The 19,443-nt window shown below is 43.8% G+C and overlaps 1 pseudogene; it reads left to right on the top strand.

Moving 5' to 3' along the window:
• The first annotated feature begins 278 nt into the window (after nt 1-278).
• On the top strand, nt 279-17,858 carry LOC139532926 (poly(A) RNA polymerase, mitochondrial-like; annotated as a pseudogene).
• The last annotated feature ends 1,585 nt before the right edge of the window (nt 17,859-19,443 follow it).

The raw sequence follows: 19,443 nt of genomic DNA, 5'->3' as shown, positions 1-19,443 counted from the left end.
ATCCCCAGCGTCAACTATGAAGCTACAGTGCCTTTCAAGTCCAGATTGCTGTCCCTCAAAAAAACGGGTCCTGTAGACCTGTCTTAACGGCCAGTCTGCCCGTCAGTGCCAACCACAGACAACCATCCCCATCAACGACCTCATACAGAGACAGAGACTGTCCAAAGAGGACAGTGTAAGTCGACATGGACTGGTTTCTAAAATACTAGGCTGTCTGAAGTTGTCTAACTGACTAAATGAAGATTGCAAGAATGCAGATTAGCATAGCAACATTTATGATGTCCCTGGGAACACATATAGGTACAATGTCAGCTTTAGTGCTAATTTAGGTGACAAACATTTATACCAAGACAAAGTTGAATATAAATTATAGAGATTTCAAGAGATCCCTTGCTTCAAGCAGAAATATTGTTCACCCCAATGAGAACGCTGTGTCTGTCTTCTCTCTCTATCTCAGACCAACAAATCACCTCCCTTACAGAGACATACCAGCTAACAGAAGAGAATGTCTGTCTGCGCTTCCTGGTCTGCTCGCTGCTGAACGACATAGCTGCTGCATATTTCCCAGAATGCACCATTCGGCCCTTTGGCTCCTCCGTGAACGGCTGCGGGAAGCTGGGCTGTGATCTAGACATGTTTCTGGACCTGGATGGCATCAGTGGAAGGAATCTGAAGTTGAGGATGGGGATGGAGGAACCACATCAGGGTCATGTTCAGTAGGGCACAACGTAGCAAAAGGTCTTGCAATGGAAAGCAAAAATCTGTTGTTATTGAAATAAATCCAGGTAGTAATCTAAAGGAGGACATTTTAACCCTTTATACAAGGGATGGGCAACTTTGATGGGGGTGGTGGCCACAGACAATCTGAACTCATCATAAGGGGCCTCAGTCAGAGCCCTAGCCTTTTGGGGGCCGTAAGTGAAGCAAAACATTTTAGCGGCCACCCTCTTGACAGTGGAGAGAGAGTTTTTAAGTTAATTTCCTACAATTCTTGGTCACTGGCTATACTGTAACATACGGTATATATAACGTCAGAGCTCAGGCTCTTCCCTTTATAGCGCTGTATGGGATTCAACTAACAGCCGTTCTAAACGTGTGTACCATGCACAACAAAATTATGCTACTTTTGGAAATATTTTGTTGTCTGAGTGAGGATGAGACGTGAAGGATGAGACGTTGAAGATGATAATAAATACCGCGTTGATGTCGTAAAAGCAAACCACACGTCCATCAGTCCAAATGTGCACTTGAAAACTGTAATTGACAATATCAACAATTATGATCGCTATGTTACAAGGATGACATGCATCTGTCTGAAGTGCCTTGTGAAAGCCTAACACTGTAAAATTGTTTTTTTTATAACTTAGCTGGTAATACAATAAGCTTTCAAATTATGCTCACCTGATCCAGATTTCAATTTTATAATGGTGAGTTTTTGGATTGCATAAACAACAACAGTAAATTTGTGATGGTGTGGCAGGGATGTGTTCCAAACCAAAAAATGACAAGTGTGCTTGCTTCAGTTCCTCAACGGCAAAGCTAGGAGAGCTAAAAAAAAACTAAAAAAAACTTATTGTTGAAGGCTCTTTCCTTGAGTCATAAAAGTGCATTGATATTACATAGGAACTGTGCCCAGTTTGGAGAGGCGTGTGGCCACTTGGAGACACCAGTTAGACCTCTCATTCAAACCCTTGTAATATTTTTTCTTATGTTGCACCTACCCCAAAATTACCATGAATATTCTTATTATATTTCTGAATATATCCAGAGTATTTTCAGATTTCGTTATTGACAAATGCTGCGAAAAGTACAGTAAATGTAAAATGCACATAACATCAACAGTGTAATTTTGGATTCAGTCTTGTCAGGTGAACTGTTGTTACTTTTGATCTGATCATTTCCCCATAATCTCCTAAATGTTCTCTTTCAATTGCTACCATGGTCATGCATATGTTTTTATAGTTTTCCTGTTGGAAACATTTCAAGTTGTCCCAAACCATATTTGCCAATTTCCACAAGTGTCAAGGGTTAAGAAAGAAACACTTTAGGGGTGTTTCCCAAGAGCTTCGTAGCACTGATCATATGGACAATATATGCTTAGTGCTACAAAGCTTTCAGGAAACTCACTCCAAGGGGTCTCTTCGTTTAAATACCAATATTGACCTCAGGCTGTTTTCATATCATAAAACAGCTGTTGAGAGATTGGTCTCGTGTTTCTGCTGCATACCCTCTCCTTTTAATTACATGTCCTTTTGTTTACATCTTTACAAGAACTCATGTAAGAGAGGAGATCAAGCACCTTGTTAAGCCAGACCCCTACTGTCACTCTGTTGTTGGGCTGTAGAACCTTTGTTCAGAGAGGGAGACGGGGGGGAACTTCCTATAGAAAATGTGTTTACCTTGACGTAGTGTGGGGAAAGCCCTGTAGGAAGCCCACTGAGCCTGAGGTCCTTATCAGTCTCTCTCTCTCTCTCTCTCTCTCTCTCTCTCTCTCTCTCTCTCTCTCTCTCTCTCTCTCTCTCTCTCTCTCTCTCTCTCTCTCTCTCTCTCTCTCTCTCTCTCTCTCTCTCTCTCTCTCTCTCTCTCTCTCTCTCTCTCTGAGTAAACAACAGGCTGATAAAAAAAAGAGGTGAGAGATGCACGCAGTGCCACAAATCACCACTTCCTCTTCTGTAGACAAGGCTGTTCAGTAGAAATGTAAGACCCTCATGTATAAAGAGCGTTTGAAAAGGTTGTCAAAGTTTTATCTTTTCTATGTGAATGTTGAGTGTCACTCTGACTTCCAAAAATGTACTCAAAGGCCTATGAGATTGAAAGATGTAGGGTTATGCACTTTTCCTTGTGTATGGGCACGTGCAACAATCTTTTTCAGCCTTGGCCCGCCATCTTCACTCGCATACTCACTGTAATCCTATGCATTTAAACCCTATGTTTCTGTAATTAAAAATGCTGTTCAATAAATGGTCTTGTCCCATCTGCCCGGCCAAAAGCAGGGCTGTCTTTGGAGTACCAGACAAAGAGGTCTGCGTCTGAGCGGGAGGTGACCCAGAGTATCCTGTCTGTGATTGGGGAGTGTGTAGACCAGTTTGGACCCGGCTGTGTCGGGGTGCAGAAGATCCTCAACGCTCGCTGTCCCCTGGTCCGCTTCACCCACCAACCATTAGGGTTCCAGTGTGACCTCACAGCCAACAATAGGTAAGACGAAGACACACATATGGACTTGTTTGCACAGATACACACATGCTGACAGACACGCACGCATGCATGGTAGCACGCAGACACACACACACATTGAAGAGTCACTAAGAAAACTCCTTTATTGGTGTAATCCGTCTCAAATACATCAGTATGATGAAATCAGAAAGCCTTCTATAAAGCTTGACCTGTTCCTGTTAAACAATTGTGAATCATTAAAGCAGATCATTAAAGCCTACGGACATACTTCTGCCTGCCTAGTTCTACCTCTATATAACTGACCAATTTGTTAGGATTTTGAATTGTTGAAGTTGTTTAAAGTTCACCTGTCCACATAACCAATAGTCACCTTTTAAATGTCAGTTGCTGTTTGTCATTTTGCTCTAATGCTTCAAGGAAACTCTGTTGCCTTTCAAAACCTACTGGTGTTGCACAAAGCAAACTGAAACTCGAGTTGCGTAGAAGGAGAGAGTGCGGGAGAGAGCGCAGAAGTTCGATGCGTCGTGTGTTTCACTTCTTCTTTCCTTGGCCCTAAGGGAATCTGTGGTCTCTAAAGTTAGCCTGAGAGTGAAGCAGCCAGATACACACCTGCTAATGATTAGAAACAAACCCATCCACGCCTCAGTTTGTAATGAAATCGGGTAGGGTAGAGTAGAGACACCCTGACTGTGTGTTTATGTTAAAAACATTGAAGAGTATGGTTATACACAGTTTGTCATCCTTGCAAAACAGGGGATATTTGAGAATTATGATGTCCAGCTAAATGTTGCCCCCTGGTGGATATTGTGTGCCACTGACTTTTTCATTTTCTCTGCATTTTATAAATGTTGTTCAATTCAAAAGTCCCAGACAGTATCAAGTCTCTCAGATAATGAGGGTATTCTGCTTTAATATCCTATATGTTGTCTTGACTACCATTCTTTGTGTATCATCATCATATTAAATGCTTAGGAATGGTGATAGAAATGAATGTGTCAGAAAGATCAGAAAGAAAGATCCCAGATGGTATCAAGTGTTTCAGCTACAGTGAATGCATACTGCACTGTGTGTCTTGACTGTCATTCTGTATGTGTCCGCAGGGTGGCGATGAAGAGCTCTGAGTTTCTGTACCTGTATTGCTTGGTGTTCAGTGTTCAGTGCTGGACCTGGGCCCACAGTATCACCAGCTCTATGCCTGGATCACCAACTTCTCTCTCTCTCTCACTGTCATGGTCCTGTTCTTCCTGCAGAGGAGGACTGTTCCTATACTTCTCACCCTGGACCACCTCAAGGAACTAGCAGGTAGACGCAGACGCACACACCCACAAGCAAGCCCATACTGCCCACCATGGCCTGCCTCAAAGCAGGTAGCGAAATATGGAGCACTGAGCGGCAACTTCTTTTAACAAAAATCTATACTATCAGCATCACCTCAAAGAGCTAGCAGGTAGTAGTCTTGCATTGCTACACTTCCTAGTTGCATTCAGAAATGTGGAAATGTAATGTTCAGCCGGTAGCAATGGACCACTGAGCGAGTGGCAATTGGGTTATTAAAATATGATTTATTGAATAGATCTGATTGCTGATCCTAATTGGCAACAAAAATATCTGTGTTGGCGTAGTCCAGTCATGCTTCTCTTCCCACCGCTCGTACTCCTGCTTCCCTTGTCACCTTGGCTCTCAAATAATTGCCTTCCAAAAGCAATCTACCCCCCCCCCCCCCCTCCATCTTAGCCCAGACAGAGACACTATCGCAGGCATCATCACAATAAAGGCCCTATCACTCTGGCAGAGGGCTTTGACCCTGCCAGCACTGGGCATCTATTTAACCTTGTGCACACACACACACAACCAATCTCTTCTACTACCCTCGGCTGACATGGTCAAGGATTCTGATCAGGACTCTCACTTTTCCTCTCTCTCTCTCTTGCTCTCTTTTCACCATGACGTACTGTATTGGCTCCCTCTATTAAGCTGAAAATGATCCAGAGCGATCACTTATCGCAGGAATTTTGCTGATACTGTTCATTTTGATAAGTAGTCCACACCACAGAAATGTGTTCGAAATGCCTGCGATAAGTTTGAAATGAAATAAGTTTGTTAATATGGGCGATTCGTAGTGGCACAGTTGATGGCTACAACCATCAAACTGAACACAGCAAAAAAAGAAACGTCCCTTTTTCAGGACCCTGTCTTTCAAAAATATTTCGTAAAAATCCAAATAACTTCACAGATCTTCATTGTAAAAGGTGTAAACACTGTTTCCCATGCTTGTTCAATGAACCATAAACAATTAATGAACATGCACCTGTGGAACGGTCGTTAAGACACTAACAGCTTACAGACGGTAGGCAGTTAAGGTCACAGTTATGAAAACTTAGGACACGAAAGAGGCCTTTCTACTGACTCTGGAAAACACCAAATGAATGATGCCCAGGGTCCCTGCTCATCTGCGTGAAGGATGCATGGACTTCAGATTTGGCCAGGGCAATAAATTGCAATGTCCGTACTGTGAGACGCCTAAGACAGCGCTACAGGGAGACAGGACGGACAGCTGATCATCCTCCCAGTGGCAGACCACTTATAACAACACCTGCACAGGATCGGTACATCCGAACATCACACCTGGTACAGGTGGGCAACAAGGTACAGGATGGCAACAACAACTGCCCGAGTTACACCAGGAACGCACAATCCCTCCATCAGTGCTCAGACTGTCCGCAATAGGCTGAGAGAGGCTGTACTGGGGGCTTGTAGGCCTGTTGTAAGGCAGGTCCTCACCAGACATCACCGGCAACAAAGTCGCCTATGGGCACAAACCCACCGTCGCTGGACCAGACAGGACTGGCAAAAAGTGCTCTTCGCTGACGAGTCTCGGTTTTTCTCACCAGGAGTGATGGGCAGATTCGCGTTTATCGTCGAAGGAATGAACATTACACCGAGGCCTGTACTCTGGAGCGGGATCAATTTGGAGGTGGAGGGTCTGTCATGGTCTGGGGCGGTGTGTCACAGCATCATCGGACTGAGCTTGTTGTCATTGCAGGCAATCTCGTTACAGGGAAGACATCCTCCTCCCTCATGTGGTACCCTTCCTGCAGGCTCATCCTGACATGGCCCTCCAGCATGACATTGCCACCAGCCATACTGCTCGTTCTGTGCGTGATTTCCTGCAAGACAGGAATGTCAGTGTTCTGCCATGGCCAGCGAAGAGCCCGGATCTCAATCCCATTGAGTACGTCTGGGACCTGTTGGATCGGAAGGGGAAGGGCTAGGGCCATTCCCCCCAGAAATGTCCGGGAACTTGCGGGTGCCTTGGTGGAAGAGTTGGGTAACATCTCACAGCAAGAACTGGCAAATCTGGTGCAGTCCATGAGGAGGAGATGCACTGCAGTACTTAATGCAGGTGGTGGCCACACCAGGTACTGACTGTTACTTTTGATTTTGACCCCCACCTTTGTTCAGGGACACATTATTCAATTTCTGTTAGTCACATGTCTGTGGAACTTGTTCAGTTTATGTCTCAGTTGTTGAATCTTATGTTCATACAAATATTTACACATGTAAAGTTTGCTGAAAATAAACGCAGTTGACAGTGAGAGGACGTTTCCTTTTATGCTGAGTTTAGTAGTAGCAGTTTAAAGGATACTTTTTTTAGAATGTCGTGCACATTAATGTTATAAACGTATCGTTCTAATTATCGTTATTGCATCAATTCAGGCAATTTATTGCAATATGGATTTTGTCCATATCGCCCAGCTCTACTGTGTTTACTGTCTCTTCTTCCTTTATGTTTACCTTGTGTTCCCCTCTTTCCCCTACAAGGCCTTAGATACAGTGCATTTGGAAAGTATTCAGGCCCTTTGACTTTTACCACGTTATGCTACGTTACATAAGCTTGTAGCGTCATACCCAAGAAGACTCGGCTGTAATCACTGCCCAAGGTGCTTCAACAAAGTACTGAGTAAAGGGTCTGAATACTTATGAAAATGTGATATTTACGTTCTGTTTTTTTTTGCAAAAATGTCTAAAAATCTGTTTTCACTTTGTCATTATGGGGTATTGTGTGTAGATTGATGAGGATTTTTTATTTATTTCATCCATTTTAGAACTATTATTTGGCAGGGAATAGTATTTGTAGATCAGTGATTCTTCACTTTTCTCAATCCCTGATCATCAGAGGTTATAAAAATGGGTCAAATACACAATATTGAAATTACGCTTGAAAAAACAGTGTGCCAATACCCCACTGGGACGCTCTTTGCAGACAACAATATATTCTGCAATTTAGCATTACATTATAATCGGAAAGACAGGCTAGACAGCCATCTGAAAAAGAATATATCAGCCAGAACAACTTTAACGTCTTTACCCAGCTCCTACAATATGTTCAGAACAGATTGGTCTTGTGTGTCAGCATATTCGTCCGTTATTATGGGGATTTTTAAATGTTTTATTTACCAGACTGCTCCTCTGTTCTTTACATGTGTTAATGAATGCACGCATTTTGGGATTGTCAACTTTTTCGAGAGGGATGTTGGCGCTTGCAAAAGCCATATCCTCAGAATTTACTTTGTTACATGTATTGCTATAGCGAATGAAAATTGCTACTTTGTTCGCAAATAGGCTACGTTTTCTTATTATTCCCATATAATGTTGATAAAAGACAATTGTTGATAATGTCCTTAAGATAGGCAAATACATTTGGTGCATTAGGCTAAAGTGTAGGCTGCTGATGAGAATAATTGTTGGTCTCCACATGATTGGGAATCTATTTTGGACTAATTGGATAATTACCTTAGATCAGGTATTCCCAAACTGGTGTACGCGCAATGCCGTCGGGGGGTACGCCAAATAAAAATGTGATTCCCATTTTCTTTTTATCATAATAATATATATTTTTAAATCTTCACATTTTCAAACAGTACATTTATATTTTCCAATGGGGCTATACATTTGGGTGACTTTTTTTTCTCGCCTGAGTAGCTTCGTTTCACTGCCAAAAATAAAATAAACCATCTAGTGTTCAGCGAAGTAACAACACAATGTCACATACAGGTAGCCTAGTCAAATAATTAACATCCAATCACATTAACGTTACTCTCTTGCGGGAAACCTTCACTCTTGTGCAGACATTTAGAAACGAAACATGACAATTTGAAAAATAAGCCACGGGAGTTTGAGCGAGAATAAAGATGACTTTCGAGTAGTAAGACATGTATAAAAGCAATAGATACCATTAATAAGAAGAGGCTAGAAGCGTCTTATATGGTGAGCTACCGAGTGGCTAGGACAGGCAAGCCCCATACTATTGTGGAGGACTTTATTCTTCCTGCTGCCGCGGATATGGCTGGGACAATGCTGGGGGAAAAGGCCAAAAAAACTATACAGACAATGACTTCATCAAACAAAACTGTTTCACGACGCATCAGTGACATGGCAGGAGATGTTTTGAAACAATTACTGCTTCGCATACAAGCCAGTGAATTATATGCATTACAGCTGGATGAGTCAACAGACGTGGCGGGCCTGGCACAGCTCCTGGTATATGTCCGTTACATTTATGCGGTGTCAATTAAGGAAGACATTCTCTTCTGCATACCACTGGAAACCAGGACAACATGAGAGGATATTTTTTAAATACTGTACAGCTTTGTGACATCAAATGGACTTTGGTGGTCAAGATGTGTTGGTATATGTACTGATGGCGCAAAAGCCATGACAGGGAGACATAGTGGAGTGGTAACGCGCGTGCAAGTAGTTGCTCCCGACGCCACTTGGGTACACTGCAGCATCCACCGAGAGGCTCTTGCTGCCAAGGGAATGCCTGACAGCTTGAAAGACGTTTTGGACACTACAGTGAAAACTTTATTTAGCAAGGCGCCTGAAGTCTTGTGTATTTTCTGCATTATGCAATGATATGGGCAGCGACCATGTAACACTTTTACCACATAGAGAAGTGCGCTGGTTATCAAGGGGCAAAGTATTGACAAATATTGACGAGCTTAAAGTTTTCTTTACTGACCATAATGTTCACTTGTCTGACCGCTTGCATGATGATGAGTTTCTCACACGACTGGCCTACCTGGGTGATGTTTTTTCTCACCTGAATGTTCTGAATCTAAGATTACAGGGACTCTCCCCAACTACACTGCTCAAAAAAATAAAGGGAACACTAAAATAACACATCCTAGATCTGAATGAATGAAATATTCTTATTAAATACTTTTTTCTTTACATAGTTGAATGTGCTGACAACAAAATCACACAAAAATTATCAATGGAAATCAAATTTATCAACCCATGGAGGTCTGGATTTGGAGTCACACTCAAAATTAAAGTGGAAAACCACACTACAGGCTGATCCAACTTTGATGTAATGTCCTTAAAACAAGTCAAAATGAGGCTCAGTAGTGTGTGTGGCCTCCACGTGCCTGTATGACCTCCCTACAACGCCTGGGCATGCTCCTGATGAGGTGGCGGATGGTCTCCTGAGGGATCTCCTCCCAGACCTGGACTAAAGCATCCGCCAACTCCTGGACAGTCTGTGGTGCAACGTGGCGTTGGTGGATGGAGCGAGACATGATGTCCCAGATGTGCTCAATTGGATTCAGGTCTGGGGAACGGGCGGGCCAGTCCATAGCATCAATGCCTTCCTCTTGCAGGAACTGCTGACACACTCCAGCCACATGAGGTCTAGCATTGTCTTGCATTAGGAGGAACCCAGGGCCAACCGCACCAGCATATGGTCTCACAAGGGGTCTGAGGATCTCATCTCGGTACCTAATGGCAGTCAGGCTACCTCTGGCGAGCACATGGAGGGCTGTGCGGCCCCCCAAAGAAATGCCACCCCACACCATGACTGACCCACCGCCAAACCGGTCATGCTGGAGGATGTTGCAGGCAGCAGAACGTTCTCCACGGCGTCTCCAGACTCTGTCACGTCTGTCACGTGCTCAGTGTGAACCTGCTTTCATCTGTGAAGAGCACAGGGCGCCAGTGGCGAATTTGCCAATCTTGGTGTTCTCTGGCAAATGCCAAACGTCCTGCACGGTGTTGGGCTGTAAGCACAACCCCCACCTGTGGACGTCGGGCCCTCATACCACCCTCATGGAGTCTGTTTCTGACCGTTTGAGCAGACACATGCACATTTGTGGCCTGCTGGAGGTCATTTTGCAGGGCTCTGGCAGTGCTGCCCCTGCTCCTCCTTGCACAAAGGTGGAGGTATCGGTCCTGCTGCTGGGTTGTTGCCCTCCTACGGCCTCCTCCACGTCTCCTGATGTACTGGCCTGTCTCCTGGTAGCGCCTCCATGCTCTGGACACTACGCTGACAGACACAGCAAACCTTCTTGCCACAGCTCGCATTGATGTGCCATCCTGGATGAGCTGCACTACCTGAGCCACTTGTGTGGGTTGTAGACTCCGTCTCATGCTACCACTAGAGTGAAAGCACCTGTAACGGAAGCCTTCCTCCTCTTCGTCTGAAGAGGAGGTATAGCAGGGATCGGACCAAGACGCAGCGTAGTTTGTGCTCAACATATTTAATAATGACGATAAACGTGAACACTTAACAATTACAAAATAACAAAATGTGGCAAACCGATACAGTCCTAGCTGGTGCAGAGAAAACACAAAGACAGGAAACAACCACCCACAAACCCCAACACAAAACAAGCCACCTAAATATGATTCCCAATCAGAGACAACAAAAAACACCTGCCTCTGATTGAGAACCATATTAGGCTAAACATAGAAACAGACAAACTAGACACACAACATAGAATGCCCACCCAGCTCACGTCCTGACCAACACTAAAACAAGCAAAACACACAAGAACTATGGTCAGAACGTGACAGCACCGCCAGCATTCAAAAGTGACCAAAACATCAGCCAGGAAGCATAGGAAATGAGAAGTGGTCTGTGGTCACCACCTGCAGAACCACTCCTTTATTGGGGGTGTCTTGCTAATTGCCTATAATTTCCACCTGTTGTCTATTCCATTTGCACAACAGCATGTGAAATTTATTGTCAATCAGTGTTGCTTCCTAAGTGGACAGTTTGATTTCACAGAAGTGTGATTGACTTGGAGTTACATTGTGTTGTTTAAGTGTTCCCTTTATTTTTTTGAGCAGTGTATATTCAATGTGCGGGACAAAATTGAGGCTATGATTAAGAAGTTGGGGCTATTTTCTGTCTGCATTAACAAGGACAACACACAGGTCTTTCTGTCATTGTATGATTTTGTTGTGTGCAAATGAACTCCAGCTTACGGACAATGTCAAATGTGATATAGCGATGCATCTGAGTGAGCTACTTTCCCGAAACGGACGACACAAACAACTAGATTCGTTATCCCTTTCATGCCATGCCTCCAGTCCACTTACCGATATCTGAACAAGAGAACCTCATCGAAATTGCTACAAGCAGTTCTGTGAAAATTGAATTTAATCAGAAGCCACTGCCAGATTTCTGAATAGGGCTGCGCTCAATAGTTTCTTACCTTGGCAAATCGCACTGTTAAGACACTGATGCCCTTTGCAACCATGTACCTATGTGAGAGTGGATTCTCGGTCCTCACTAGCAAAAAAACGAAATACAGGCACAGACTGTGTGTGGAAAATTATTTAAGACTGAGACTCTCTCCAATACAATCCAACATTGCAGAGTTATGTGCATCATTTCAAGCACACCCTTCTCATTAACCTGTGGTGAGTTATTCACAATTTTTGATGAACAAATAAGGTTTAATATGTAAGATGGCTAAATAAAGAGCAAAATTATTGATTATTATTATAATATTATTTGTTCCCTGGTCCTATAAGAGCTCTTTGTCACTTCCCACAAGCCGGGTTGTGATGACAACTCACACTCATTATTATGTTTAATAAATGTATTGTATGTGTGTGGCATGCTTACAATGATGGCAAAAAACAACATTTGAGAGTGCGCTGACCCTGGTGCTAGAGGGGTTGGAGGTTGAATGTTTGAAGGGGTACGGGACTATAAAAAGTTTGGGAACCACTGCCGTAGATGACCATGGTATACAGACATTACAATTAATTCACACATGGAGCAAGAAGGTGCTATATCGGCCTCTTGAGGTCTGATGATTGAAATGCGGGGGGGAAAAAACTACCAAAGCCCCCGTCCCTAACCATAGCATACTAATATTTTGTATACATTTTATTTCCACATTAAAACAGGTTTATTGATCATTATAAATGTGGTATTTGTTATCGTAATCTTTGTGATTCCTTTCAGAGCAACTGCTGCAGGAGTTCCTTGAGTTCCACGGAACCTTCACATTCAACCGCATGTCCATAAACATCAGAAAGGTAACAGGCACATACAGTCCATTCTGTTTCAATTAGTACCAAGTCATTCTATGTTGATTGGAGACAAGATGAGGGTGCTGCACTGAAAGCTTTAAACAGAAAAAGCCTTCTCTGGAACCCTTTTAGCTGTACGCTGTAAACTGCCAATCCTTTCAGAAGTGATTCCAGCAGCACTTTCACCCCTGTGCATAATTGCCATTGTTTCATGGTAGTAGTTTATAATTGGCGAAAAAATGGCTGCAGATACTATCAGAACCAGATTGCAGAGTTAGCTAACGGCGTTTGAGATCTTTCATTGGCTAGCTCTCCCTAGTCGTAGGGCTGAGAGCCAAGAGGGGAAACTGTTGGTAATAAAGTGGGTTTTTGGTGGATCAAACACACACACACACGCCAGCATCGCACTAATGTCTCTCCGTGCCAGCTAATACTACAGCTGTCAGAGGACTGTGTGATTGCTAGTTGCTCCTCCTCTCTACCCATCTCTAATGAACACAATCAGCAGTTCATCACACTCGAATAAGAAAACATAATCAACACGTTTATTCAGTCTTAGACACGTACGTGTTCATTTAGTTACAGTTCACCCAGTTTGTTTTTCATTTAATTCCTTTGCAGGCCAAGGTTGTCCCAAATGGCACCCTATTCTCTATATAGTAGGGATGTGCATCTTTCCCTTTCAGGACGATTCAATACGTATCTAGATAGATGGGCTCCGATATGATACAGGAACGATACATTTGAGTTTGAAATGATTCTGTGCGATTCTCTTTGATTAGAGAACGAATCGATACGATATGATTCGATGCACTAACATTTGTTGCATAAACACATTCATTTTCCATTCTAAATACAAATCTGATGTTGATGGAGCGCATGAGCTGAGCCTCTGAGCTGTATCGGTCTGAGCTGACTTGTGTGTGTAAATGATGTATGTCTATGGTGTATACTATGTATGCACCTGATCTGACCCATAGGGGGAGACTAGGCATCTACCACCCCACTATCAGATTAGGGGGGGACTATGTAGCCTTTGGTTTTGAAATCACCATCACCCACTAATTAACTTGTACATTTAGCAGATAAAGTGTTTGCGCTAGCAATGTATCAATATTCTTCATTTACAAATGAACTATGACATAACCAATTAATATATAGCACAATTTTGGATTTCACCCCCATCTCAAAATCGAATGGTTTTGACCGTTTTGGAAGATTTTGGTGAACTTTTTTTCTCCACATTTTAGCCGTGCGGTGTTGGTCACAGATGCCTTAAAAAAAAATATATATATATATATATTGTAAGGGCGGGGATCAGAAACCAGTCAGTATCTGGTGTGACCACCATTTGCCTCATGCAGTGCGACACATCTCCTTCACATAGAGTTAATCAGGCTGCTGATTGTGGCCCTTGGAATGTTGTCCCACTCCTCTTCAAGGGCTGTGGGAAGTTGCTGGATATTGGCGGGAACTGGAACACGATGTCGTACACGTCAATCCAGAGCATCCCAAACATGCTCAATTGGTGACATGTCTGGTAAGTATGCAGGCCATGGAAGAACTGGGACATTTTCAGCTTCCAGGAATTGTGTACAGATCCTTGCAACATGGGGCTGTGAATTATACTGAAACGTGAGGTTATGGCGGCGGATGAATGGCACAACAATGCGCATCAGGATCTCATGGCATCTCTGTGCATTAAAATTGCCATCGATAAAATGCAATTGTGTTCGTTGTCCGTATTTTATGCCTGCCCATACCATAATCCCACCACCATGGGTTCACAACGTTAACATCAGCAAACCGCTCGCCCACACGACGCCATCTGCCATCTGCCTGGTCCAGATGAAACGAGATTCATCCATGAAGAGCACATTTCGATGGCCACTGGCACGCTGGAGAAGGTGAGCATTTGCCCACTAAAGTCAGTTACGACGCTGAACTGCAGTCAGGTCAAGACCCTGGTGAGGATGACAAGCACGAAGATGAGCTTTCCCAAGATGGTTTCTGACAGTTTCTGCAGAAATTCTTTTTTTGTGCAAACCCACAGTTTCGTCAGCTGTCCGGGTTTCTGGTCCCAGATGATCCCGCAGGTGAAGAAGCCAGATGTGGAGGTCCTGGGCTGGCTTGGTTACACGTGGTCTGCAGTTGTGAAGCACTGCCAAATTCTCTTAAACGATTCTCAATTCTCTTGCAACAGCTCTAGTGGACATTCCTGCAGTCAGCATGCCAATTGCACTTGAGACATCTGTGGCATTGTGTGACAAAACTGCACATTTTAGAGTGGCCTTCTATTGTCCCCAGCACAAGGAGCACCTATGTAATGATCATGCCGTTTAATCAGCTTCTTGATATGCCACACCTGTCAAATGAATGGATTATTTTGGCAAAAGGAGAAATGCTCACTAACAGGGATGTAAACATTTTAGAGAAATAAGCTCTTTGTTCGTATAAAACATTCCTGGGATTTTTTATTTCAGCTGATGAAATATGGGACCAACACTTTACATGTTGCGTTTATATTTTTGTTCAGTAAAAATCAATGACTGTCAACACAGTTGCATGCTTTTAGTTTGACACTGAAGGAAAAGTTTCAGTTGTCACAAAGGATTAGGTATTTTCTCAAGGTAGAAAGAAAGTAATATGAGCAAAACATGTTCGTTTATCGGCGATTCATAATGTTTGAAAAAAAATCTGGGGTCTGTGGACCAATGCAGTCTTATCTTAAACATTTGAATCGCAGACCGATGTGTAATCGTTACATCCCTACTATATAGTGAGCTACATAGGGAATCGGTGGTGCCATTTAGGATGCAGGCCTCTTTGATGTTCCTCATCTCCTCATGGCCCCTGAGAGTAAAGATATTGTAAGGACGTTAACCCAGGGTGAGGGGGGGGGGGGGGGGGTGAGAGAGAGAGAGAACCCAGGGTCAGGACTGAAGTATTAAAGGAAGGCCTGTAGGAAGACTGGTGGTCATGGCCTCTGCACATGATATTTCACCAGTAGAGAAACCACCATTAATCATCTTTACTGTGTACTGCATCTCTCCTGTCTCCCTCCTCTCCCACACTCTCCTATTCCCTGTCTTCTGCGTCCTACCATTTTATATTGTAGTCATTTAGCAGATTGCTCTTATCCAGAGCGTCTTAGTTAGTGCATTCATCTTAAGATAGCTAGGTGGGACAACCACATGTCATAGTAAGTAAATTTGTCCTCAAAGTAGCTATCAGCAAAGTCAGAGCTGGCCCTCTCCTGTCCTCCTCCCTCCCTCTCTATCTCCCTCTCCCTGGCACTCTTACCCTCTCGCTCTCCTGCACACTTACCCTTTCCCTCTCTCTCTCCTTCTCCTGCCCCTCTCCCTCCCTCTCTACCTCCCTCTCCCTGGCCCTCTCGCTCTCCTGCCCTCTTACCCTCTCTCTTTCCCTCTCCTGTCCTTTCTCCCTCCCTCTCCCTTGCCCTCTCTCCTCTCTCTACCCCTTTCCCTCTCTCTCTCTGCCCTGACTGATGGCTTTATGGCCCATGGTCATCTCTCCATCCCATGGAGCTGGAGGCGCCATCTCTGTTTCTCCATCCATTCAGCCTTTTTACAACCCCCAGCTTAAGGGATAGGGTATTGAGGTATTGCATGCCATGCATGCCCTGGGTTCAAATAGTATTTGATTTATTTCAAATACTTTGAGGGGTACAATTGAGCTTGCCTGGGGTGTTAGATTTGAGGGGTTTACACCTTTGGGACTATTCCATTGTTTCCATTGTGTCAGGCAAGGTCAATCAGGCGCAGCTAAAGCGTTTAAAAGAAAACAAATGCTATTTGAACCCAGGTGCATCTGTTGTTTGGATGAATCTTGGAGGGCTCTAGAGATAGATGTTTTACCTAGGTTTTTATTGTCTGTGTGACAGACTTTTCCAAAGCAGCAATGGTCTAGCCTAGGACACTGGAATCGCCAAAGAGTTAGCAAGATGGCAGAAACAGATCTTGGACCAGGCTAGTGATGATGTGGTATGATTGATGATTGAACCTGTGTCTACCCTGCTGGTGCTGCCCCCAGGCCCGTTCATCAAAGCTAGGCTGAGACTATTTGCGTCCCAAATGGCACCCTATTCCCTACATACTGCACTACTTTTGACCAGAGCCCTATGGAGCCTGATTTAAAAGTAGTAGGGAATAGGGTGCCATTTGGGACAGACCCTGATAGCCCATGAAGAGATGAGATGTACCAGCCAGACCTTTTATAATTGGGTCCAGGTGGCCTACATAACAGCAACAACACCTAAGATAGATGGACCATTTATAAAGCCAGTGTGTTTTTATGTTTTGTCACCACTCTCTTTCTCACTCTCACCCTCTTTTAAAAACTCTTACTTTCTCCCTCACTCTTCTCTTTGCCCGCTCTCTCACAGGGCAGAGAGCAGAACAGACCTGAGGTCTCTCCCTTCATATCCAGAACCCCTTCGAGCCAGCGCTGAACGTCAGTAAGCACGTTAACAGAACACAGCTGGAGCGTTTTGTGGCGTTGAGTCGGGAGAGCGCCTGGATGATGCAGCAGCGGGAGTTCAACGTACCGCACAGCAGCGGCAGTAACGGGACCGGTACCGGGAACAATGCCCCCTGGGGCTTGGCTGTGTTCCTCATGCAGTCCGTCTCCCAGGTGGCCGAGGTTAAGGGTCGTAAGAAGAGGAGAGGAAGAGGGAACCGGCCAGCAAGAGGATCAAGAGCCTGCTGGAGTCTCTAAAGAACAGGGAGGAGAAGAAGACGGGCAACGGTATCAACACCACGAGGAAGAAGAGCTAGAGGAGAAGATTCATTGTGTTTGAGGGGACCAGTTTGAGCCCAGGCGAGATGCAGAATCACTCATCTTGATCAGTAGTCATTTGGGATGCAAAAATGATTTGTAGATCACTCATTCTGTGCAGTCTGCACACGGTTTTGCAGACCATCGGCACTAGATGGCACCGGTGAGGTATGTCTATGGGCAACACGCACTTAAAGTCCTACCCTTAAAAGACACCACGCTAGTGAACTTATGAGCCGAGCCAAGCTGTACTGAGCTGGCCTGTTTAGGCATCCGCTATGGTAGCTGGAACTGTCCTGACGAAAATATACAAGCTGTCGCAGTATGGTTTGGATTGGCATGATTGTGTGAAATGGGGTATAAATGTTTCCGTGACCAGATGCTCTTGATAAGAAAGGACTTATTTACTCTCCATGCCAACCTTTGCAAATAATGTACTTAAAGAAGATATTAACTTCTAGCATCTGACTATACACCTGTTTGTTTGTTTACATTATATGAAATGTTTTTCAGATGCGTTTTATTAAATCAGTGTCACGAAATTGACTTTTATACCAAAATGAAAACAGTATTTTGAAATGTGTGGTGGATAATGAACAGTCTGACATTGTTATTTCTAGATTCAACTTTCACCGTCAACTGTTCAAAAACAACGATGCAACCTTGCTAGCTTGTTAGTCAGTCCACATTTAAACAGTCCATACCGTTGCTCATCAAGTCAGTTGTCTGGAGGAGAGAGGAGCCAGCGGTGTGGTTAGTCTGCAAAATGGATGGACCTCTTCCCAGCTACTGGTTGAGCAAACATGTCAAATATTTGGATAGAGAGTAGGCACATTCCATTTTAAACACAAGTCTTTAGTTTTCTCGGTGGAGACTGAAAGAAAGAGACAGGGCCTTAACTTTGTTTCCAGATCTGCTCATAATCCTTTATTGCCAATTTGGAAGTAGGCATTTCCAACCCAAACCTTAATGATAAGTTCAGTGAACGGAGTAAACAAGGCCAAGATAATGTAAGTTATTTTTTAAATAAAAACTTCTTGCCACCTAAGCACTCTCTGTGAATGAACCCTACCACTGAATAGTTTGCTATTAGGGTGAAGGAATGTGTGCCTTTTCCACTTACGGTAAGTTTCTGCCTCCTTTGCAGTTCTTCAAACCATAAAGGTACTACTGTAGGTCTTTCCATTTGTGCTTGTATGTTTATGTGTTTGAGGGAGCAAGTGTTTGTGTTTGAGAGAGTGACAGAATATGCGTGTGTGAGTGGCTTTAGCAGCGAGTGTCCCAGGAGACAGTGATTCAGGAGCAGGAGTGTGGACCAGCCAGAGAGGGAGAAAAGAGATGTCGTCTCATGTGAATCAATTTGGTTGTACTCAGAGATGAACATGGTCTTAAGACTTCCCGTGTGTACTAATAAAATATATTAAGCACAAAGTGTTATTCCACTCTGTGCAGCATGAGGTCAGGGGGTGAAGGGATCCAGTTTGAAAAGTTCCTCCTCTGCCACGGGGGCACATCGATGGGAAGGAGAGGAGCGCCCGCTACCGCCTCAAAAACGTACATTACATTATAGGATGGCTTTGAATTTTTCTTCTCTACCCCTTCCCTCTGAGTAACTATGTTAAGAGAGAGCTTGTGTGTCAGAGGTTTGTTCAGGAGGGTGCAACAGTACAAAACACTCTAAAATAAATGAATTATGTAGAACAGATCTGATTCTGTCCTGTACCTAAATATGGCTATGGTTTACTATTAGGCATTTATTCATACAAGGGAACAATGATTTAATATGACAAACTCTACTCTTGTATTTATCACTAGGTAGGTACTGTAGGTATTCATGTGTAATACAATCCTAGGTTTTGACTGTTTGTGGAAATTAACCAAGACTTCCTGTACAGAGAGATGGCAAGGTCAGGGTCAAAGTAATGTTATAACTTCTCTAAATGTCTACCTATGTTATGTAACTGACTAGTTCTTCCATACCAGAGATAAGTATCTTGCCCACCCGAGTGTCTCTGTCTCAAATGGCACCCTATTCCCTTTACAGTGCACTGCTTTTGACCAGAGCCATTTGGGACACACCCTCTCTCTCTGTTGAGTGGTTCTCCTTCTGAAGTGGGTCTAGCACCTCTCCAGGGGTGTGTTTGG

The sequence above is a fragment of the Salvelinus alpinus genome, chromosome 10, assembly GCF_045679555.1.
Source record: "Salvelinus alpinus chromosome 10, SLU_Salpinus.1, whole genome shotgun sequence".
In the NCBI taxonomy this organism is placed as follows: Eukaryota; Metazoa; Chordata; class Actinopteri; order Salmoniformes; family Salmonidae; genus Salvelinus; species Salvelinus alpinus.
Note: the sequence above shows the minus strand (reverse complement) of the source record. Positions and strands in the feature narration are given on the sequence as shown.